Source organism: Molossus molossus, unplaced genomic scaffold (genome assembly GCF_014108415.1).
Source record: "Molossus molossus isolate mMolMol1 unplaced genomic scaffold, mMolMol1.p scaffold_m16_p_19, whole genome shotgun sequence".
Lineage (NCBI taxonomy): Eukaryota > Metazoa > Chordata > Mammalia > Chiroptera > Molossidae > Molossus > Molossus molossus.
The window spans coordinates 33,654,262-33,676,077 of record NW_023425354.1 but is presented as its reverse complement, the minus strand read 5'-3'; the positions used below and the strand labels follow the sequence as shown (position 1 = coordinate 33,676,077).

General features: G+C 46.7%; 1 protein-coding gene across 2 annotated transcripts in view; it reads left to right on the top strand.

Moving 5' to 3' along the window:
• Nucleotides 1-703: 703 nt before the first annotated feature.
• MAP3K14 (mitogen-activated protein kinase kinase kinase 14) overlaps nucleotides 704-21,816 on the top strand; it is a 43,545-nt gene continuing 22,432 nt past the window's right edge. Inside the window, exon 1 of one of the 2 annotated variants that reach the window (XM_036268527.1) lies at nucleotides 704-782. The gene's annotated coding sequence lies outside the window, so the exon portion shown is untranslated. Of the gene's footprint in view, nucleotides 783-1,348; nucleotides 1,374-21,816 lie in introns of those variants that run through there. The other variant, XM_036268528.1, reaches the window with a different exon arrangement.

The window sequence follows — 21,816 nt, the reverse complement described above, 5'->3', positions numbered from 1 at the left end:
GCTCTCCAAGCTTCTCGGAGGTAGGAACTAGAACCTGTCTTACTAGTGCTCAGAGATTCTACAGCGCTGAGCACAGAGTAAGTGCTCAATAAAAATGTTTATAACCACCACCACCACCACACCCCCCACACACATACCCCGACCCGACCTGCCTTAGCCATCAAGGCCTTGAGCAAGGAGGAAGCAGAACTTGACCAAGCTGGGAGAGCGCCTCGCTGTCTCCAAGGTAACCGAAGTCCGAGGCTGGGAGTACCCACGCATGCGCACACTCACTCTTACTTCCCGTAATCTCTTGCAGAACGCAACCCGTAAAAAAACTGCCAGAAGCCGAACGCGCATGAGTGGTTAGACCACACTTCGGCCGCCTCCGCTCGTGTCAATCCATCCGCCCATCGAGGTCTTCATTATAAACATTGTCCGGAAATAGTGCCCATTTCTGGAAACGAGGCCTCGTTAACCAATCGTTGATAAAGGGCGGTACGCCAGGACTAGCCAAGACGCGTCAGTTCATTGGTTAGATTGGGGAAGTGGGCGGGGCCAAAGGTCGAGGTGCGGCCAAAGCTATGAGGCGCGAACCCAGGCAAATTTGCCGCCGCCGGGATAGGCGTGGCCCCGGGGGTGGCCGGGGCAGCGATCAGGGGGTGGAGCCCGAGGCTGGGGCGGGGCGAAAGGTGGGGCGGGGCGACCGTGGGCCTAGAGCGCCGCGGTCGGCAACCGGCGGCGGGAGATCGTGGGCGAGGGAAGCGCGACAGTGGCTGCTTGGGGAGATCGGCGCTCGGCCGGTAGGTGACTGGGCCGGGCCCCAGGGCTCGGAGCGGGGAGCACCGGGAATGGGGTCGCCCCCTCAGCCCGGGATCAGGATGAGGCCTGGCTCGCCGCCCCAGAATAGTGGGGGTCAGCGGCGCGTCCGATCGGAAGAGCCCACTCGCGTGGGGGCCCTTGTCCCTAGTGTCTCATCGCCGGTGCTTCTCACGCACGATGCCAGGGCCAAGGTCGCACGCCGTGCTCGTCCCGCACCCCGCAGGCGACACGCTCGCCCGAAGCGCGCGCGGGGCGCCCTGCTTCCCTTTCCCCTACATCCCGATTCCCCCGTGCTCAGTTGCTGGTACCGCCAGGCCTGCCCCTCCTACCTGGTTCCCCGGGTGCTCCGTAGGATGGGGGGTCTCCTCGGCGCGGGGCGGAAGATGTCTAATGCTCGACTGCTCCCTGTCTGTGTGCCCTCCCACCTGCCCTGTCAGTGAAACCCTCTGGCCTTCCCAGGGAAGTTCTGCGGTCATACACCCCAGGCGGAGAGAAGGAGCAGAGCCTGCCCTTAGCTTTCAGCGGAGCATGCTGGCCACTCGCAGCAGCATCCTGCTTTACCTGACTCCTAGGTAATACTGGCCGCTCCACTCGGGACTTTATCTGTCGGCTCAAATATAGTATTTCCATCTTGGAAGCCCATTGTGGTCCCTGGCAACCTGCAGCCACTGGGCACCAGGAAGAAAGAGACCACTTGTACAGTGCAGAGTAGTCCCACCTGCCCAGGAGCTTCTTTGGTGCTGGGTAACCAGAAAAAGCGCTACCTTCCCTATTCAAGTTAAAATGTTGCTTTCAGTCCTAAAGGATGGACTGGGGAATGAGTATGGGTGGGGGACAGGATGAATGGAGTAAAGATAACAGAAATCAGTTTTTGTTAAATGGAGACAGTGAACACCAGTGACTTGATTAGGAACTCTAAAAGCAAGTGAAATGACATGACCAGAGGTGGGGCATAATGCAAAAGAGTAGTGTGAAGTTTATTCCAGGAAAAATGTTGAAAACCCCTTGACTAGAAACATGGTCGTTCTGAAAGATTAGAGACAGATAGTATCTTAACATTGGTGATATGTTTTTTGCTTAGTATCTTCTTACCTGTAACCTCCTTTTTCCTTCAGACGAATGTAATAAGATAGATAGTATTATCTTGTTTTATAGGTAAGGCACCTGATGAGGGTGGCTGGGTGGTATGTATCTTGCCTAAAGCCTAGTAGCTAGGACTCATGGTGAGGACTCAAGTCTAGGCCACTGGAATCTTCCCCAGACCCTTTACCCTAGACCAGGACCACATTCTGGGACTTAGATGCAGAAAGGAGGGAGAAGTGTTTGGTGTGGTATTATGCTCTTAACATGAGAGGACAGGTGGACAGTTGAACAGGTGGTTGGCATGCTTATGATGTGTTTGGATTTATTCTTGGTGTTTTTTAAGTGATGTCAAAGTCCATTCCTTTGGTGTAACAATGCCAGACCCCTGAGTTTTTCAGACACCTTTAGGACATCCTCACTTACTTTGAAGGGTGTGGTGAACTTCTCAGAAGGTCTCAAAATAAAAGTAATAGTCTCTGACTTTAATTTTAGAAATATATATCCAGGTATATGTCCTAGCACTTTTGTGAAATCAGACAGCAATAAATTGCCAAACTTTAGGTCATCTTCTGTTGTCAGAATATAAGGGGCAGTTTTGAAGGGGGTTTTTTGCCCCTGGTATTGTCTGTTAGAATTTGTGGGAGTGGCACCACAGACAAGAGACTTTGCCAAATGAGCCTTCATCTATTAAACAAAAATGTCTGGTTGGCTGTTTCGCCTCAACAGATGGAGGTTTGCTTCCTCATTTTGGTTCTCCTGTAGAACACTGACTTCTTTGTGATATTCTTGGAGTGTCTGTATATCATTTAATGTTTGAGAAGCAAGCTCGCCCTGATTGGTTGTCCAATTCCAGGCAACTGTCGTGATTTTTTTGGTGCGTGATAACAGTTCATCTTGGCCAGGGTCTGGTAAGAGATCTGTAGAGATATGAATGAGGTAAAGCTTCCTCCCGGGTTGTTTTCTTCATTGTTGGCACCTTCAATAATGTCTTATCACTTTGGCCTGTGAAGTCACTCTGAATTTCCTATTTTTTTCCTGTCTCAATGGACAGCACATGAGTTTTCCTACCAGGCCTGCCGGCAGTGATGAAGAGCTGACAGATTCATGTTGGTTGACTTATGGGTGTTCTTTCTGGGTAGATAGTTAAGAAATCTTAAAACCAAATTCAGTCCTAAATTAAAAGTAAAAGTCAGCTTGATACACATATAGGGAGCATATTTGTATCAACGGCTTCCATCATCTCAAAGCTGTTGTTTTTTTTTTCCTGGCAAAAGGTTAAAATGCAACTAAAATTCTGCTTTCATGATTAATAAGTCACTACCGCAGTTGTGTCTGATGCTTCCTGTTTGCCCCATTTTAGTATTTCAGTTAAACTGGAAACATCTGAGCATTATGGGCACTTTTGATGGCACCGATGTGAAATTAGTGGGGAGGGGGTCGCTTCCATGTCGGTGGATTTGGGGGACTCTGCATGGCCAAGATCCCTAGGAAGGGAAAGGAGTGGGGGTGAGCATCTTCAAGGGAGAAGGCGAGCACTCAGAGTGATGCATGTGTGAAAGCTTTGCATGCGCTTGGTGACGCTGACTGAAATGTCGAAAGCACTAGATTAGAAATGGAAGGCCAAACACAGGGCAAATTATGTAGTAGAACATTTCAGTTGAGCTGAGCGAGACATTGAAGTGTGTTGGATAGGGGTCCTTAGTTGTGGGTTTGTCTTACTACCTGAGTGACAATGCAGAGAAAAGTCATTTTTCCTCAGTGGCCTGTGCACCCTTCTTTGTATTTTAGTTTAAATGATTCTCTTCCCTTCTTGCTATTTTATATCCTTTAATCCCTTGTCCTCCTGACATAAATCCCTTGAAATTATTTGGCATCAAGAATTATGGTTCTTAGTAGCTATTTTTTTGTGTTTTCCTCACAATATTCATATAAAGAAAGACAAGGACAAAGGTCAGGAAAGTGGAGCCTATATGAGGAGAGGAAACCAGTGTCATGCCCAGAATCTATACCCACGATTCTTGACATCTAGTTCAATGCTTTTTCTACTAACCTACTTGTGAAAGGATAAATTGTTTTTTCCCAAAAAACATGTCAGTTTTGAATGTAACTAAACCAGAGTAACTTCTTTACTTATCTATTTATGTTAACAAGTATTAATTAATATTAATATGCCATTAACAATTATTCATCGATATCAATTATTCATAATAATTATTATTAAAAGGCTGAAAGAGGAATAGCACATCCTATGGACAGGTCTGCTCAGCCCCATTTCACAGATGCAGAAATTAAGGCAGAGTGCTGAAGTGATGTATCCAGAGCAGTAGAGCCTGTCCATGGTGTGTCCATGTCAAATGTGGGGGTTTAGGCCGTCAGGTCAGACAGATCTGGGTCAGGTCCAGGTCTGCCACTATCTGTGTGACCTCAGGCAAATCACTTCACTTCTCTAAGCATCAGGTGCCCCATCTGTAAATGGAATCAGAAACACTTCATGGGGTTGTTTTGAGTAGAAAATGAGAGGCTATCTGTTAAGTGCTGAGCTCAGTGTTTGGCTGTAAATGGTGATAGCAGCAGTAGTAATAGCAGTAGTATTGCCAATTACCACATTGACCTGTTTTCTGTAAGATGATGTCAGGACGGGTCAGACTGCCTGACAGAGCCGAATCATTTTCTCAGTTGGAACTCCAGGGGGACATTTCTTCTGTCAAGAGTTTTTAGCTGTCAAGGTGTCCTTGTCTTACACTAAATCCTGCCCTTGCCAACCTCTCAATGAGCCTAAAAAGACCCATGCTCCACCCAGTCAGAGTTGGTGATTCTAAACCATGGGTGCCCTCGGCCCTCCCTGGACTCTAAGCCAGAGGCAGAGCTGGGCCTTTCTAGAGCTTTCTCATGTCCTCCATGTGGTGGAGTGGGCCCTCACTTTAACTCTGTAGGTGAAAAAGGACTACTGTGTAGAAGATAAGTCGATAAGGACTTGTTCCTCTGTGTTCTGGGGACTAGGAAATACATTTTGGTTCTGTGGGGTAGGGTTCCCACCACCACGTGGCACCCCCAGCTCACCACTCTTCCCTCTTATAAATATGTCTTTGTCATCCCTTTTTCACTGGTACCATATCTGGGGGCCCTGGATCTGTAATCAGAGTTTGGGAGAGTTCCCTTTAAATCACCCAGGGCGGGATGTTTCACATTACATTCTAAATTGTTGCGCTTTTTTTCTCCTTTTTATTATTATTATTATTATTATTATTTTATCCTCACCCGAGGACATTTTTTACCCTTTGTTCAGATAGAGTGGAGGGGGGGAGGAAAAGAGAGAGAGAGAGAGAGAGAAACATCCATGTGAAAGGTACACATCGAGTGGCTGCCACCCGCATGACCCAACCAGGGCCGGGGACAAACTGCAACAAAGATATGTGCCCTTAGTGGGAACTGAACCCGGGTCTCTCTGAGTCGCAGGCAGACACTCTAACTGCTGAGCCAAACCGGCCAGGGCTTTTTCTCCTTTTTTAATACAAAACAAAAATATAGTCTCCCATCAGGCTGATGTTCCCTTTAAATAACATTTTGTTTTCTCCTGGGGAAGCTGTCTTGATAGTCACAGAGTCATTTCTAAAGTGAACTCAGTTTTAGAAAAAATAGATCACCGGATGTCAAGCATCATGTTCAGATGAAAATGAAACCAGCAGGCCTGGAGTGGCAGCTCCACACTTGACTTCAGGCTGGAGGTGAGAGGTAGAGTGTGTCTGGACCCGGTGCAGTAGTTGGTTGGCCCCGTGGACTGCATTTGATAGGTACCTTCGTCATTTTCCAGGCAGACTTGCTTAGGTGAGCAAAGCACTTTCTCTGGAAGGTGAGTCACCCATGCAGGGGTGTAGGTGACAGGTGATTTGTTCACAAAACAGAGTTGCAGAGGAAGTCTTGAGCAGACCATGTGGAGAAGCCCTCTGCCAAAGATCATATTCATTTCAGCCCAAGGGCTTTGGAGGCAGGGATACAGAAGCAAACAGAGGCTCCCAGGGCTGGCTGATTGACAGAGAGATGGATTCCCTGGCACAGGGTCATGTGGAGAGGGCACAGAGCCCAGATCAGCAGTGTCACTGCACTCCTGAGTCCAGCCACCTTGAGGGTGGAAAATGGCCTGCTTCCAGTGACAGTCAGCAAAAGAAGCAGGATGGGAGCTTTGGCCTCTTGGAGCTGGGAAACCCCTTGGCAAAGAGCAGAGAGATATAAACCATACTTTGGTGTGAAAGACCTTTTGGGGAACCCTTTTTTACCTGACTTGCTATTCACCACCTGAGTTGGAGGCTCTGATGAGCTCCAGTGATTGGAAAGCCTAGATTAAACCCTGCGTTTCCAGAAACTTTGAAATTCCAAGCCTGCCACCACCTCGGTTGTCTACATTTCTAGAACCACTGTTTGAACTCAGAACGAAGCAGCAAAGGAACTCCTAAGCCATCCCTTCTACCCAGGTCCGGTTGCTATGGCTTCTGCTGACCCTCTTACCACTAAAGCCATGACCAGGTGTCCATCAGGACAAAGAGTTTATTCAGACTGTTCTAGATCAGTGTAGTTGTTGTGGAGCTTGACTGCTGATGGTCAGAGATGTCTATAAGCAATGTCCAGGATCACCCATTGATCAAGGATCAAGGTGGGCTTGACTTTCTTGAAACCACAGGGAAAGAACTAATATTACCTTGCAAGTGGTCGCAAGCTTTTCCCAGCCCAGGTGCACACCCCATCGATCCAGACTAGCCAGCAGTCACTTCAGGCTGGCCCGGCTACTGTGACCTTAAGCCTTAACTACTCTGTCAAGAAAGTGCTATTAGAATTACAGGCTGGAAATTCTCATTACCAATTGCTCGCTCCTTTTTTGTTTTTTTGTTTTTTGTTTATATAAAAGAGAAAATGGTGACCCAAGGAAGCTGAGTGAGTTGCCCAAAGTCACACGGCTCATTAATGACTAAAACTGACTAAAGTCCAGGCTCTTTGGGCTGTGCTGTGCCGCAGCCACTGAACAAACGAACCACTTCTGAAGCAGGAATTGTATTTTGTTCCTCCTTTGTTTCCCCACCCCGACCCTATCACCCTGTCTTTCTGCAAGCTCTGGCAGACCTGGGAAGGGTGGAGCCAGAGCAGCAGCTGCTCTGGGTCTAAGAAAAAGTAAACAGAAAGCTCTTTATTTGACACTCTCTTCTACCATGAAGTTCATGTAACCAAAACAAGGTCAGGGTTGATAAGAAAATACAATTCTGGGCAGGGTTACCCGGAAGTCTCAAAGGTTGTCTACACCTGTAGGGCACTTTCCTACCTCGCCAAGCAGTCTCTTACCCAAAGTGGGCGTTCAGTGACTGTGAATGATTGGTTGTAAGGGTACAGACTCACTGGGCTCCAAGCAGCTCTGCTGGATATTTGGCCTGTGAAGAAGAGACATGTTGCTAGTGGCATGCGGGTGGCCAGAAAAGCCAGAGCAGTGAGCGTCATCCCAGCTGGATCTGTCCTGCTCCTCTCAGTGAAGAGGCTCTTCCTGTGGACAAAGCATGATGTCATATCTGGATGGTGGCCCCTGCAAGTACAAAGAGTTGTTGTATCCCAGGTCCACCACCCACCTGCTGACACTGACATTTTCTTTCACTGGGGCAGAATCAGTCTGCTGGTCAATACCAAGGACAGCTGGGAGGCTTGGGAAGAAAGGGGGGCTTAGCCAGCCTCCAATGAGGATGCTATTGCTAATGAAGAATAGAAACCAATTCCTCTGGCCCAGGAAGTTAGTTGGATGAACCAGTCTCCTTGAGGTCGTACTCAACAGACCTAGCTGGCCAATGCTGGACTTTGAGAGGCAGAAATAGCCTTACAGAGATACATGTCAAAGGCAGAGATTTGTGTAGCACTTCCCATATCGAGCATGAATATCCAAATCCGAGCCCACATGGAGATTGTTCGCTTCAGAAGGGTCATTTCTCAAGGAAGTGGAAGTAACTGGGTCTCTAGGTCAGCATTTAGGAAAGGGGATGACACGGGTGGCTCAGTAGCCAGCTTGCTGATATCTTGCTGGGGTGCAGCCACAGGACATCATGCTGTGACGCCTTGTACAGGGAGCTGGCTTCACCCCCTCCAGCTCTGCGGCTGATTGGACAGTCTGGACCCGCACATCCCAGGCCAGCCAGGCCCTCAGAGCCCGAGGCACTCATTTTTTCTCTCAGGAGTGTGCCAGTCATTCTTTTGTTCGGTGAACACTGGTCAAGCATATCAAATGTGGCAGGCTCTGCTAGGTGCTGGAATATAAAAATGAGAACAACCACGGTACTGCCCTCAAGGAGCTCACCGTGGAGGGGGAACAATGGACGTGGAAGCAGACACATTACAGGTGCCGAATCGTGAACCTGACTACGGGAGCTGAAGAGCGAGGAAGGCGCCGTGCCCCGTGGCCCTCCTTTCCAGCCTGACCCAGCACCGCCCCACACACAGCTCCTCAGAGAGGACGAGCACCCCCCCTTCTGCAGGTGTCTGGGCGGGAACATCCTCAGCATTTCTCGTCTTGGGGCCTTGTACTGTTTGTCAGCTTGGAATAAGAGCTTGAGAACAGCCTGGAAACTTCAGCCCTCTGGAGGAAAGGAGTCGTTTGCAGAGGTGTGGGCATACAGACGATGAGTGGCCAACTATTAAAGCCATGGCCTGCCCTGGCCGGTTTGGCTCAGCGGTTAGAGCGTCGGCCTGCGGTCCGGAGAGACCCGGGTTCGGTTCCCGCTATGGGCACGTACTTTGGTTGCAGTTTGTCCCTGGCCCTGGTTGGTCGTGCGGGTGGCAGCCACTCGATGTGTCCCTTCACGTCGATGTTTCTCTCTCTCCCTTCCTCTCTCTCCCTCCCACTCTATCTGTACAAAAAATGGAAAAATGTCCTCGGGTGAGGATAAAAAAAAAAAAAAAAAAAAAAAAAAAAAAAAAAAAAAATAAAGCCATGGCCAACTCGTCCTAGCCTTCCAGGCCGGATTAGGGAGGGCAGTGAGTGAGAGGCGCCTCTCTGAGACAGAGTCATAGGCAGATGGTCTGAGGCCTGACCCATGGCAGTGCTTCTTAGTAACGGGGTTCAGCATTCCAGGAAGGCCTTTCCAGGATCACGGCCGTGTGAGCTCCGTGAGGGCAAGGACCTTGGCTGTCTCGGTCACCACTGCATCTGCTCTGATCAGCACAGCATCTGGAACATGGTAGCCACCAGCTAAGTGTTTGTTGTTGAGCGAAAGTACAGGCCCAGAATCCACACTCCTCCTGGGTCCTGCTGGCCTGAGAGAGCGTGAGAAGACCACAAGCTGTTTCATGGTTCCCCCTCCTTTACCAAGGAATTGGTCTGAGATCCTCCGTGAATGTTTCGTCATACCACAGGTCTCTTTCTCCCTTCTGGGGGAGGACAGGAATGTGAACCTCTTTTGTAAAGGGACATGTCAAATGCACCCCTGCTGCTCATGTCCTCAAGCTGGTCACTCAGGCCAGTCTATCAAAGGGTGTGTAGGGCAGCATCTGCAATGAGGCCAAAGGGCAGAACTGCCTCCTTCCATTTGCCTCCATGCTTTCTGTGGAAAGCAGAGGTGTTTGGGTTTCTTGTTTGTTCTAAAGTTCCTCAAACTAGTTCCTCAATTTCAGAATCAGTCACCAATGACATTGAACTTGAAGCCTCCTCCCTTACTGGAAGGCTGGGCCTGCCTTTCTGCATCTTCTCTGAATACAGGTAGACCCTGCTCTCAGCCAGGCCCACCTGGGAAAACCGGAGTTGCAAACTGAGGGAGGGAAGTGGTTGGATTACAGTGGATTGACCATTGCCCAGGGGACTGCTCCTTGCTCAGAATCCAATCCTAAAGGTTGCATAAGAAGAGCTGTTTTTCACACCCCAACATTGCTTGTAATGATGACCTCAGGCTGGCAAGATCCAGAAGTGCATTTTGACTCATAAAAGACAGCTGGCCTGATTTTATGTCATATTTAGGGCAGTTTATGGCACTGTAATCTTTATAAATTGGTCATTATTGGCCAATATACACTGCAGCCCAATATTCAGTTACACAAAATACCCCCAACCTATAGATTTCATGACACTTGAATTTGAATTTTTTTTATATAACATACTTTAAAAATTCCTTGTTATTTATTGTATAAAATGAAGTATGTGTGCAGTTAGACTTTTTCTCTTGCATACCAATTCCATAATTGTCTCTGTGGATCAATGATGCCTCAGTGGCATCTTTTCTATATACTATTGGTTCTCCTCGTGCAAAGGATTTGAAAGTTAAATTGAAAATGCCATTGTCACACTTTCCTTTTAAAGCTTATATGATGCTTAAGTCAGGGGCCTGGAGACAAAGTATCGACTATATTTATGAAGATAGTAGCTGATAGTCAAGGCTTTGCTATAAAAAACAAAAACAAACAAACAGTAAAATAGGCTCAAAAAGCATGGAAGCAGGCTTTATAGAATGAAAGGCAAATTTGAAGTTTGTCATAGAATTGGTCCCTGGATGGGCAGACTGAGGCACACGGGCCTGCCACGTGTCCAGCTTGGAGTCTTTACTCCCCATTGCCATTTTAAAGTTGCTTTTCCCAGAATACAGGCTGGCTGCGTTATGCTTCCTAATTGAGAGGCTTCCTCCTCGGTCAGTACCTGGGTTTCTCACTAATAAACCTTTGGTGAATGACAGCTTCTGCATTTGGGTCCCAATTTTTAAAACTTAAATCATTTGAAAGTGGATGAAGGGTTGTGGCTGAGAGTATGGCCTTTGACATAAAAGAGTCCCATGTACAAATCCTGCTTCTGACACCTCCTTGCAGTGTGGCCTTGAACAAATTACTTGACCTAAATGAGCCTCAGATTTTCCTCCATATAAAGGGAATAATATTAGTGCCTTGCCCACCGAGTTATTGTGAGGATTCGAGAAATAATGTTGCCCTGGCCAGTGGCTCAATTGGTTGGAGCATTGTCCCAGACACCAAAAGATTGTGGGTTTGATTCCCAGTCATGCCTAGGTTTTGGGTTCAATCCCGTATAGGAGACAACCAATCAGTGTTTTTCTCTCACATCGATGTTTCTCTCTCCTTCTTCTCTCTCTAAAGTCAATAAAAATATATCCTTGGGTGAGGATTTTAAAAAAATAATGCATGGCCCCAGCCAGGTGGCTAAGTTGGCTGAAGTATTATCCCATGCACCAAAAATGTTGTTGGTTCGATTCCTGGTCAGGACACATACCTAGGTTGTGGTCTCCATCCCAGTTGGGGTGCATATGGGAGGCAACCAATTAATGTTTCTCTCACTTTGATGTTTCTTCTTTCTCTCTTTCTCACTCCCTCTCTCCCTCCCTTCCTCTCTCTCTCAAATCAATAATCATATCCTCAGGTGAGGATTAAAAAAATAAATAAATAATGCTTGTATGACCTAATTCATAACAACCAATAATAGCTGTCATTATTATTTTTATTATTATTGACAACCAGCATGTAATCATGTATACATATAGCAGCAGATGGTTGAAGATGCCCAAAGATGTCCACGAGACAACTAATCTCAGGTCTAGCTGCCAAGGAGTTCTGGATCCCGGTTCGTCTTGCACCGGGCAGTCATTCCTCAGTCCGTTAGAGCTGAGCACCGCCAGCAGCCAGAGGAGCAGGGGGCGTGTGCAGATGTCGGCAAAGAACATTCTCCTTCGTGGGTTGCCCTTTTCCTCCTGACCACTTCTGTTCCTCTGCTCTCGGGTTTCTTCCCTCCTCCTCTGATAGTGTTTGTTCCAGATCTTCCTTCTGACACTAGGGCAGCTGGAAGCTGTGGGAGGTGGGCTTCAGCTCTGCATAATCTGGGGCTTTCAGAGGACTGGCACTTCTGGAGAGGACAGTTCATTTTACAACAGCTTCCATCTCGCTAGAGGTTCTGATATTTATAGAGCGCCCGCGATGTGCCAGGCACTGTACTGGGCATATAAACATTGTTTCTTATATTCAGTTGTCCTATGAAATCCTTTTATGTAGGTTTCAGGATCCCTGTTTTAACAGATGAGATAGTTGAGTCTCAGATCAGTGACCTGCCCATGGTCACACACTAGATTGTTGAGAAACTAAGATCCAAACAAGATCTTTGGACTCCAAGGCCATCTTGTTACCTAGCCGGATGGCCACCCCTCAGAATTATTAAGTAATATATTGGAATAAATGACTTCTAGGTCCCTCTGATCTCAAGATCATTTTGTGATTCCTTTATCATTTATTTATCCATCCGCCCATTTTCTCCAACTGGATTATAAGCATCTTGAGGGAGAGGCTATCTTTCTAGCAGATAAGTAATCTATCTGTCCTTGACGGATGGCTGCTGCCTTTTCCCTGACACATAGAAACAGGAGAGAGGAGAGAGCCCACTGAGAAAAGGGTCACCCAGAAATGCTGATTCTAGGACTTTACCACCTAGAACTGTAGAGTATTATGTATGTATAATCTCGTGCTTATTTTTAAAATAGTCCCAAATTATATGTTTGTATATGTATAGTAATGGAACTATAAAGATTTCTACTAAACTTCAGTGTGTCTTATGTTGTAAGGAGGAGGGAGTGGTATAGGGATTTTTTTCTCTGTTCACTTTTGTATTATTTACATTTTTATAATGAACGAGTATTACCTTTGTGTTTGAAAATAAAATAAAGATCTTATTTAAAAGCAGGATCAGATATTATATAAGGAAGGTAGAAGAGACTAGCAAGAAAAACTTGCCTCTTTCCTGTTTCCCGGATTGGGATCAGCCCTCAGATCCCACCCCGTGACATAAGCATCAAGGGAGGAGGTGGTGGTGTTCTCTCAGGTCCGGTTCTGCTGTTTCCCACTCTTTACGGGGCCACTCATGCCCACGAGCATTTGTTATACTCAGCACTAGCCCAGGCCTGTAACCACTGCATACACTTGTCAGGGGATGATTATACTAAAAGCATGGAAGCAGTGGCTATCAGAAATGAGGACTGCTGACAGCCATCATTGAGCACCTTCCTACTTCTTGAGTCATAACTGATGAAACCCATAGTCCCAGGGGAGAGCAAAAAAGGGAGCGAAATGAAAACCAAAACCAAGAGGGATGAGCTTGCCCATCTCCAGCCTTCTGTTTTAGGGGCCCTGCTGCCAGAACTCATTGATCAGCCACAGAGAATCTGGTGAGACTCCTTGTGTGAGTGGTGTGTGTGCAGGTGGGAAAACGGTCATCATGTACTTACTAAGACCCACACACGAAGAGGGACCAGATGCCTCCTAAATTCTCATCCCATACTAAGAGACCCCTTTTTTAGTTACAGCTTTTTTTTCTTTTTTTCCAGTATAAAAGGAACACTCCACAGAGAGCTTCTCTGGAGGAATATATAAGAAACTGGTAACAGGGATTCCTCAGAGGAATGGGGGAAGGGTAGAAAGGGCTTCCACTTGTCACTGTAGATCCTTTCTGTATTTTTCTTAACCACTTGGAAACATCTGTGAAAAAAGTGAACACTGAGAAAAGTAATACATGCTCACTGAAAAAAAAAAGTGGGAAATTAGAAAAGTATAAAGAATATTAAACACCTCCAACAGAGAAACATTGCTGCATGTAGTACTAGGTGTACATTTTTATGAACGTATCCCATTAGCATGTCTTCCTATGGTTAAAATTATTTATAAACAATTTTAATGGATGTATCAGGATTTATTTAGTAATTATCCTTTCCCTATAATTAGACTTTCCCCCAGATTTTTACTATTATAAAAATACCCTGAACATCTTTGTGCATCTTTTTCCGTATTCCTGTGCTCCATACTTGGCTTGAAATCTGAGCTGTGCACACAGAAATGTCTGTCTTCTCTTGGCATCATGCTTCCAACATTTCCTGAGTTCTTTCATCTACATTATTTCATTTGATGGTTAAAGGGAGTAAGGGTGTGGTTAAGGGCCAGGGTGAGGGTGAGAAAAATGAGGAGACCCAGTGCTGTAGACAATCAGAAAATGAGGCCATGCAGGGGAGCTGTTGGGAGGGACTTCCTGGGGGTGGAAGGCCTGCACTTCGCCTGTGGAGGACAAGCAGGATGTGCAGGGCAGCCCACACAAGAACATGGCACACTCTTCTAGAGACCTGTAGATTTCAGCAGCTGGCAGGGTGTGGAGAGATCAGACTGGCCAGAGCCAAACCTTGTGTTTAGGGAAACAGTGGTCAGACAGATTATGAACCACAGAATTGGGACTGGGCCCATACGCCGTGCAGAGCCAATAAATGTCTTTGAGCTTGAGGTTATCTTAAGGACATGGTGTTTTAAGATTAGCTCAGCATCAGTGTGAGATGGGAGGGGGTCAGGGAGAAGCAGAAGTGGGTATGGCCTATACTAATAGAACAGATATCAGGTGATTGCCTTAAACATTTGAAGGGACTTGTGGGCAGCAGTGTTCTTGCCTGTATGGGGGAATGAGGTGGGAACTGAAGGACAGTCATCGATTTTATTCCATACATTTCATTTATCAGGCAGTTTGACCTATGGAATTGGCAGCAAGACTGCGTTTTTGTGGGCATGGCAGGTTTCTTTTTTATAAGTGATCTGTAAGGTTTTAATGATTAATGTACATTCACATTTCACAGCCTCCTTAATGGGAAATGCTTACGCAGAAATAGCTCTCCTGGGAAGCAGAACTCAACCTGGCAAATGAGGCAGGTTTTGAGATTCCTCCTGCTGAGTTTCATCAGAGTACTCCTACCTCCTTCCTCAGATGTCTGTTTCTAGGTCCCAGTGGCCACTCAGTCTCTCCACCTAAGGGAAAGAATTAAGCCTCCCAGATGCCTATAACTTGTGATATTGTCAGTCTAGGCTGGGAAGGTGGGGGGAGATTCTGTCCCAATGACAGGGTTTTCATTTAATGCCCAGCACCCACCATTTGCCCCTACCCCACAGGTTTCTCCATCTAGAACTCTGCCCCTGAATCATAACCCCCCCCCCCTTCTGATAATTTAATCCCTGAGTGTGTATCAGGACCAAGCACATTTCTATTATCTGGTATGTGAACATCACCTGCAGCCTCATCTCCTGTGGCTTCCTGACCTAAGTTGCTTATCAGCAACTTCGAACTGTTGGTGATTCCTACATTGACTCTGTGCCTTAACTTTGGCCATTCTCTCTACCTGAAATGAAGTACCCTATCCTTTTCCTTGGGACATTTTTGCCTTTCCTGACACCCACCAGGCTGGGCTAGATGTCCCTCCATATGTCATATGTTCCCATTGCATCTGCTGCTATATCTGTGTCTGTTGTTGCATTACTGTATTGTATTGTCATTTTCTGACTACTTGTCTCCCCCCCAACCCCACTACACTATATGCTCCTCAAAGGACTGCATCTTCTTCCTCAGTGTACCCCCAGCGCCCAGCCCAGGGCCTGGCACCTAGCAGATCCAATGCATCCTCAGAGCGCTGTGCTCTGAGACCCTGCAGATCTCGGCACTGTGACAGGACACTCTGAAGTCAAGTCCTTACTCATCCAGAAAGCCTCAACCTGCCACCAGTTCGGGACTTTGAGTCTCTTTATTGGGTGTACATATTAGTGATTGTTATATCTTTTTATTTAAGTATTTTGTCTGGTATTAATATTACATGTTTTTGTACTGACCTGGATATCTCTTTCCAACCTTTATTTTCAACCTTCCTGTATAATTTTGTTTTGTCTCTTTCAGTCACTGTCTAGCTGGATCTTTTTTTTTTTCTTTATTGATTTTAGACAGAGAGATGGAAACATTGAATGGCCACCTCCTGCATACCCCGCACTGGGCATGTACCCTGACTGGGATTCGAACCGGCAACCTCTTGGTGCATGGGTCCACACTCAACCACTGAGCCAGGCTCTAGCTAGATCTTTCAAAATCCTATCTGATTGTCTGTGTTTTGATGTGTGGGCTTAATCTATTCGTGTCTGTTGTGATTAATGATATATTAATATTTCAACTTATCTCTGTCACCTTGTTGTGTTTCATTTTATACTGACTGACCTTTTTCTTTGCTTCTTTTTTCTTCCTCTCCTTACCTTTTGTTCGAGCAATCAAGTTTTCTGTTTTTCCTTTTTTACCCTTCTGGTTTGGAAACTCTGAATTGTATTTCTGTTCTTATAGTTAGTTACTCTTAAATTTTAGCAAACATATATAACTATATTTGTTTTCCAATGAAGTATAAACATTTTGATATGTAAATTCCACCTAAAGACAAGGCTCTTATCACTCTTTACCTATGGAACAACCCACTCCACCCTTCTTCCTCATTTATATTGTCAGGAACTTAATGTTTTAAAATGGTTTAAACTATTTTTTTTAACATTCAATTGTTAATTAAATTGACCAGCATATCATATTGATTCCTATACCTACCATTGTTTCTCATATCCCATTTCTTCCCTAGTTCACTTTTCTGCTCACCAAAGCACATCCTTCAGTGGTTCTTTCTTTTTTATTGAATTTTTTGGGGTGACATATTCAGTGGTTCTTTCAATGAAGGTAATGCCATCTTTCCTAGAACTCTTATTTGTATGTGTGTATTGTGTGTGAGTTTCTTTTTAATTATTTTATGAAAATGAAATGAGCCCTGGCCGGTTTGGCTCAGCTGTTGGAGCGTTGGCCCGCAGACCAAACAGTCGCAGGTTTGATTCCTGTCAAGGGCACGTACCTCAGTTGTGGTTCGATCCCGGCCCTGGTTGGGGTTGTGCAGGAGGCAACCAATTGATGTATCTCTCTTGCATTGATGTTTCTCTTGCTCTCTCTCTCTCTCTCTTCCTCCCTCCCTCCCACTGTATCTGAAAATCAGTGGAAAAATATCCTCTGGTGAGGATTTAAAAAAAATAGAAAGAAAATGAAGTGACTTATTAAAATGAATCAAGTTAAAAAGTGTAACACCCCAGGAACATGCACTAGTGTAAGTCAACTAGAAATCTGACCAATTTTTTGCTAATTTCAGCCCTTAATGATGAGACCCCCTCATTTTCAGTTCTTATACCTCCACAGGCTAAGCAATTATTACTGACAGGGGTAGATCCTATGGGTAAAGTAAGGGTAGTAATATCCACATAGGTCGTTATACTGCTCAATTCCTGGCTTTTCCTGGTCCCTCTGTCAACAAACTTCTATTCTAGAAAGGAAGTGAGGGTCCTTGAGTCCTAGAGGAAAGTGCCAGGCATGTCCATGCTTTTGCCCTAACCCCATGTTAGATGCTCTAGTTGTATAAATTGGCCTCATTTGTTTCTGTGGGTAACATATCCTGGAAACTTAGTTTCTTCATCTGTAAAATGAAAACAATATTATGTACCAACCTTGCAGGGTTGCTGGGAGGTTCATCAGTGACGAAGATAAAGCACCTAGCACATGCCCAGCACATAGAAGACGTCTGATGACTGGTCATGGTTATTACAGTCCCTGGCCCTTAGGAGACACTCATTGAATACTTGAATGATTGCAGGAGCCTACCACAAAAGGCTTCACTGAGGAGACAGGTGTAAATGATAGGTGAGATCTGCACAGATGTTATAAAAGGAAGAAGGCATTTTCTATGGGAGCAACAGGGTGAGCAAAAGAAAAGAATTGGAGACTCGCCCATTACTGCTCTGTCCGGGCAGTCTGGCTGGAACAGAAGCTGGTCTAGGGGTTCGGGGAGGGCAGGGCGGGCAGAAAGGGAGCCAGGGCTGAGCGTGCATGGGGATCTCTGTGTCTGCCTCGCCAGATGACTATTTTGCCAGGCCAGCTCGCTCTGCCTGGCACTGGCCCTTGGTTCCCCTTCCTGCACAGCCCCTCGTTCTTGAGAGGCAGAGGTTGGCCCAATGTGGCCTAGTGGCCTGGCAAGCTGGGGCTTAAAAGAGGAAGCATCAGAATAAGATTGGTTTTTAACTAATATCTTATTAAGGAAGTTGAGTAATTCTACTTCTGCTATTTGTCCCCTCTGGGCATTTAAAGAAGGACAGATTTTATTTCCAGATAAAATAGTCATGAGAGGGATTTGCCCTGGTCTGCTCTGACCCCTCAGTGGACATTTTCAAGATGACCCTGTAAGATGAAGATTTTTATCTCGTTTAGATACAGAGAACCAAATCTCAGTGTGTTGAATGGCGTTCAGTAAGGCTCGACACCTTGACTATAAGAAAGAACTTCCATTGTCTCAGTGGTGACATTTTTGGGCCTGGTGAAGGGTAAGAGAGTGAACTTTCATTTAGCATCTTCATTTGTCTAGGCAAACTAGTGGGCATTTCTGTACTCTTACCTCCAAATAATTCCAGGGACGCTAGGAGAAGAAACCGGGTGGCCTGCCTAAGCTTGAACACGCAGGCTCAGGAGGCAGCAGCGGGGGCTCAGCCCCACTGCAACCTGTGACTGTGACTGTGACTGTTTGGTGGGCTGCTGAGCTTCTCTAAACCTGGGCCTTCCCTTCTGAAAATGAAATTAACAACAGTAGGTACTCAGTAAATATTGACAATTATCGTTCTGAATGGGAGTCATCGCCCTCAAATAATCCTGACAAATCGATGACGTTTAGAAGGAACCTCAAAAGATTTCCTAGGCCACTGGTTTGCAAACTCTTCTCCTTGGAGACCTAGGATTCCACAGAGGTCCTTGATGGGTGAAGGGAAGCCAAATGTGTAGGACCCTTGCCCACCTTCTTTAGTAGAGAAGCTGTTTCTAATGTGAGTTACATAGATGTTGCATACTTCTAACTCTTTTATATATTGGGAGTTGCGGTATGATTTCATTTGACAAAAATGGTCCCACTGCTTTTTCAAACAAACTGGCTAAGGCTAAACCCTTATTGTCTGGTTCCTAGTCTGGTGTTTTAACTGAACTTACTAAAACAGGGAAGTAAAATATGATACATTTTAGAGAGGTTATCAACACTGAAGATAAAATTTAAAACATGATTTTTGTACCCTCCAGTTAATTTTTTTAAGTGCATTTAACCTAAACCCCATTCCTGTCCCAGAATCCTAGGAACAGAAATGTTACTGTCGAGAAAACATTGTTGTCACAGCCTTAGACCAGAACTGTCCAGTGGAACTTTCTGCAGTGATGGAAATGTTCTCTAGCTTCACTGTCCAACATAGTAACTAGTGTAACTGAGGAACTGATTTTTAAGTTTTATTTCATTTTAATTGATTTAAATGTAAATAGCTACGTGTGGCTAGTGGCTGCCATACTGGACAGCGCAGCCTTACACTGTAGAGCGGGGATAAAATGGCAGTCCCTGACCCCTTGGCATCAGAATCATCCAGAGAACTGGTCAAAAATACAGATTCTGGCCCTGGCCAGTTTGGCTCAGAGGTTAGAGTGTTGGTCTGCGGTCCAGAGAGACCCGGGTTCGGTTCCCACTAAGGGCGTGTAGCTCGGTTGCAGTTTGTCCCCGGCCCTGGTTGGGTCATGCGGGTGGCAGCCACTCGATGTGTCCCTTTCATGTCGATGTTTCTCTCACTCTTCCTCTCTTTCCTTCCCACTCTATCTGAACAAAAAATGGAAAAATGTCCTCGGGTGAGAATTTAAAAAAAAAAGAACTCCCCACCTTGTGTGGAAGACCTATACTACCTGGTAAGGGAGCCAAGTTTGAGTCTTCGGGTCTAGCCTGCCATGCAGCTCTGCCTAAAGGTTGATCTCATACCATCCAGTCCTTCCTAGATTTCCCCGGGGGCTCCTCGAGGCACCACAGAAGAGAGAACAGGCAGCGTATGTGCATCGGGCCCTAAGAGAGTACCGAATGATGCCACTCCTCTCCCTTCCACTTTTGTTTTCATGTCCTTGTGGGTGAGCTGAGTGGATTTGGCTCTTGCTGCTGCTCACATCCTCAGCTGTGTCAGAGCAGAAGCTTAAATGCATTTGAGGCATGAGTAGAGCTGGGGGGTGGGGGAGGAGTCCAGACTGAGTAATAGGTCAGGATTTTGACCTGCCTTCAAAAGCAGAGACATAACTGGCTCCCACTTAGTCCTCAATCTCCACAAGCTGCAGGAGAGAGAAGAGGCAGGGCTGTGAGCTGAGGTGACGAGCCAGGGACCAAAAAACCCAGGGCTGGGAAGGCCACTTGGCCAGCAGTCCCAGGCTTAATGCAGAAGCTGTTTTTGTAGACCAGAACCAGTATAGAAGTGGGGAAGGAGGAAAGGAGCCAGTAAGTGTGTGTGTGTGTGTGTGTGTGTGTGTGTATACAAGAGCTGCTGTCAGGCCAAAGTGTCTCGAGAATAGCCTCTTGAACTTGGAGTTTGTCTGTGAGGGCCTGAGTCATGGTCATGTGGCCCGGGAAAGCCAGCCACAGGAGAAGCTGTACAGTTCCGGAGCCGTGATTCCGTGCCCCTGGGAGGTGAGGGTCAGCCTGTTTTCCCCGTGCCCTTCACAGGTTCAGCTGCCAGTTGCTGGGTTAGCTTCTCAACAGCCCTCTTGTTCCTCCCTGCCTGCCAGGCCGTTGGGTGAGTCACCAGGGAACTGTAGAGGCCCTGAGCTCGGCTGCCTCCGCCTCAGCTTCAGTGGGGCAGCGGAGCCTGACAAGCTCATGGAGGGAAGATCTGGGTGCCTGGCCAGTGGCCTTCCAAACACCAAAGTGAAAGGATGGCTGTTGGGGGCGTGAGGGTCCCCTATAGCCTCTCTTGTGGAGCTGTAGCTCAGGGTGAGCCGTGTCAGGCAGAGACGGGCTCTGTGAGTCCCAGCACAGCTCGGTCTCTAATAACCAGGTGCCCTCAGAACCACCATTGACTACTTGGCCTCATTTCTCTCACTCATCAGATGGAACTCTCTCTTCATCCTCCATGCTCAGGATCATCCCGTCTCTGAAGAACATCCTCTGACTCCCTCATTCAGCCAACATCGATTGTCTTGTGCCTCACTATGCTGTACACTGAGGGCACCACCTCTGCCTTCAGGAGCCCTCCGGCCAGGGATGTCTGTGCATTCCCCCTTGTGTTCGCCTGTAACCCAGGAGGCTTAGGGAGTGGGCAGCATAGCCAAGAGCCTGTGGTTCTAGGTCCTGGCCCTGCACTGTTAACACACAGTCTGGGTGACCTTGGGCAAGTCACTGCTAGATGAGACCTCAGTTTCTTCAAGTGAAAATGAGAAAGTTAAAGTAATGTGGAGGTCCCTGTAAGCAGACCTCTAAGACTGCTAGATTTGGAGGTTTGGGTTTATTTTTAAGATCTCAATTCCCCTGGTAAAGAACCTGAGAGAGGTAGGAGGTGCTGTAGGCTCTAGATCAGTTCCTTCCTGGAGGTTGCAGGGGTTGAGGAGGTGTGGGGTGGGAAGAAAGTATGCTCACAAGAAAAACAGCCTGCCTTGGAGGGGTTTTTGCCTAATTGAAGCCAGAACACCCCCTGGACTTCTTAATGTCATCAAGTAACAATGAAGTCACCCATTCAGCCTCCTCAGCATCTAGCCTTCCGGACCAAACCCAGGCCTTCATGCTGAAAGCAGGAGCCACTCTGAGTTCAAAGCAAGGAGGCCCAGATGTGAGGCCCAGATGTGAGGATCAAATAGTGACCAACACATCCATCCCCCTCACCCCACCCCAGTCAGACTGCTTGAGTCTTTCATAGCCATTGTGGTGAGGCAGACTCAGTAGAAAGGTTTCAGCCTAATGTTTCCCAGCTTCCAACTGTCTCATTTTAGCTTGTTAGGGCAAAAGGCCAGAGGTTTAGAGGTTTGGCGTGATTCACGGGGTTTGCCTTTCTGTCCCAAGCGTGGAGTTAAGCTGGGAAAACTACATCTGTTAGTAACGCTGTAGGACCAGCCTGCCCCCAGAGAACACTCACTAAAGGCCTGTTTGTGTCTGGTGCCTCCTCAGGCTTTGTCTACAGCAAGTCAAAACCCTGTCCTTTGGGAGTTCACAGTCCCAGTCTTTAAAAGGGTTCCCCTGTGTGGCTCACTGGTTGAGCATTGACCCATGCACTAAGAGGTCGCTGGTTCGATTCCCGGTCAGG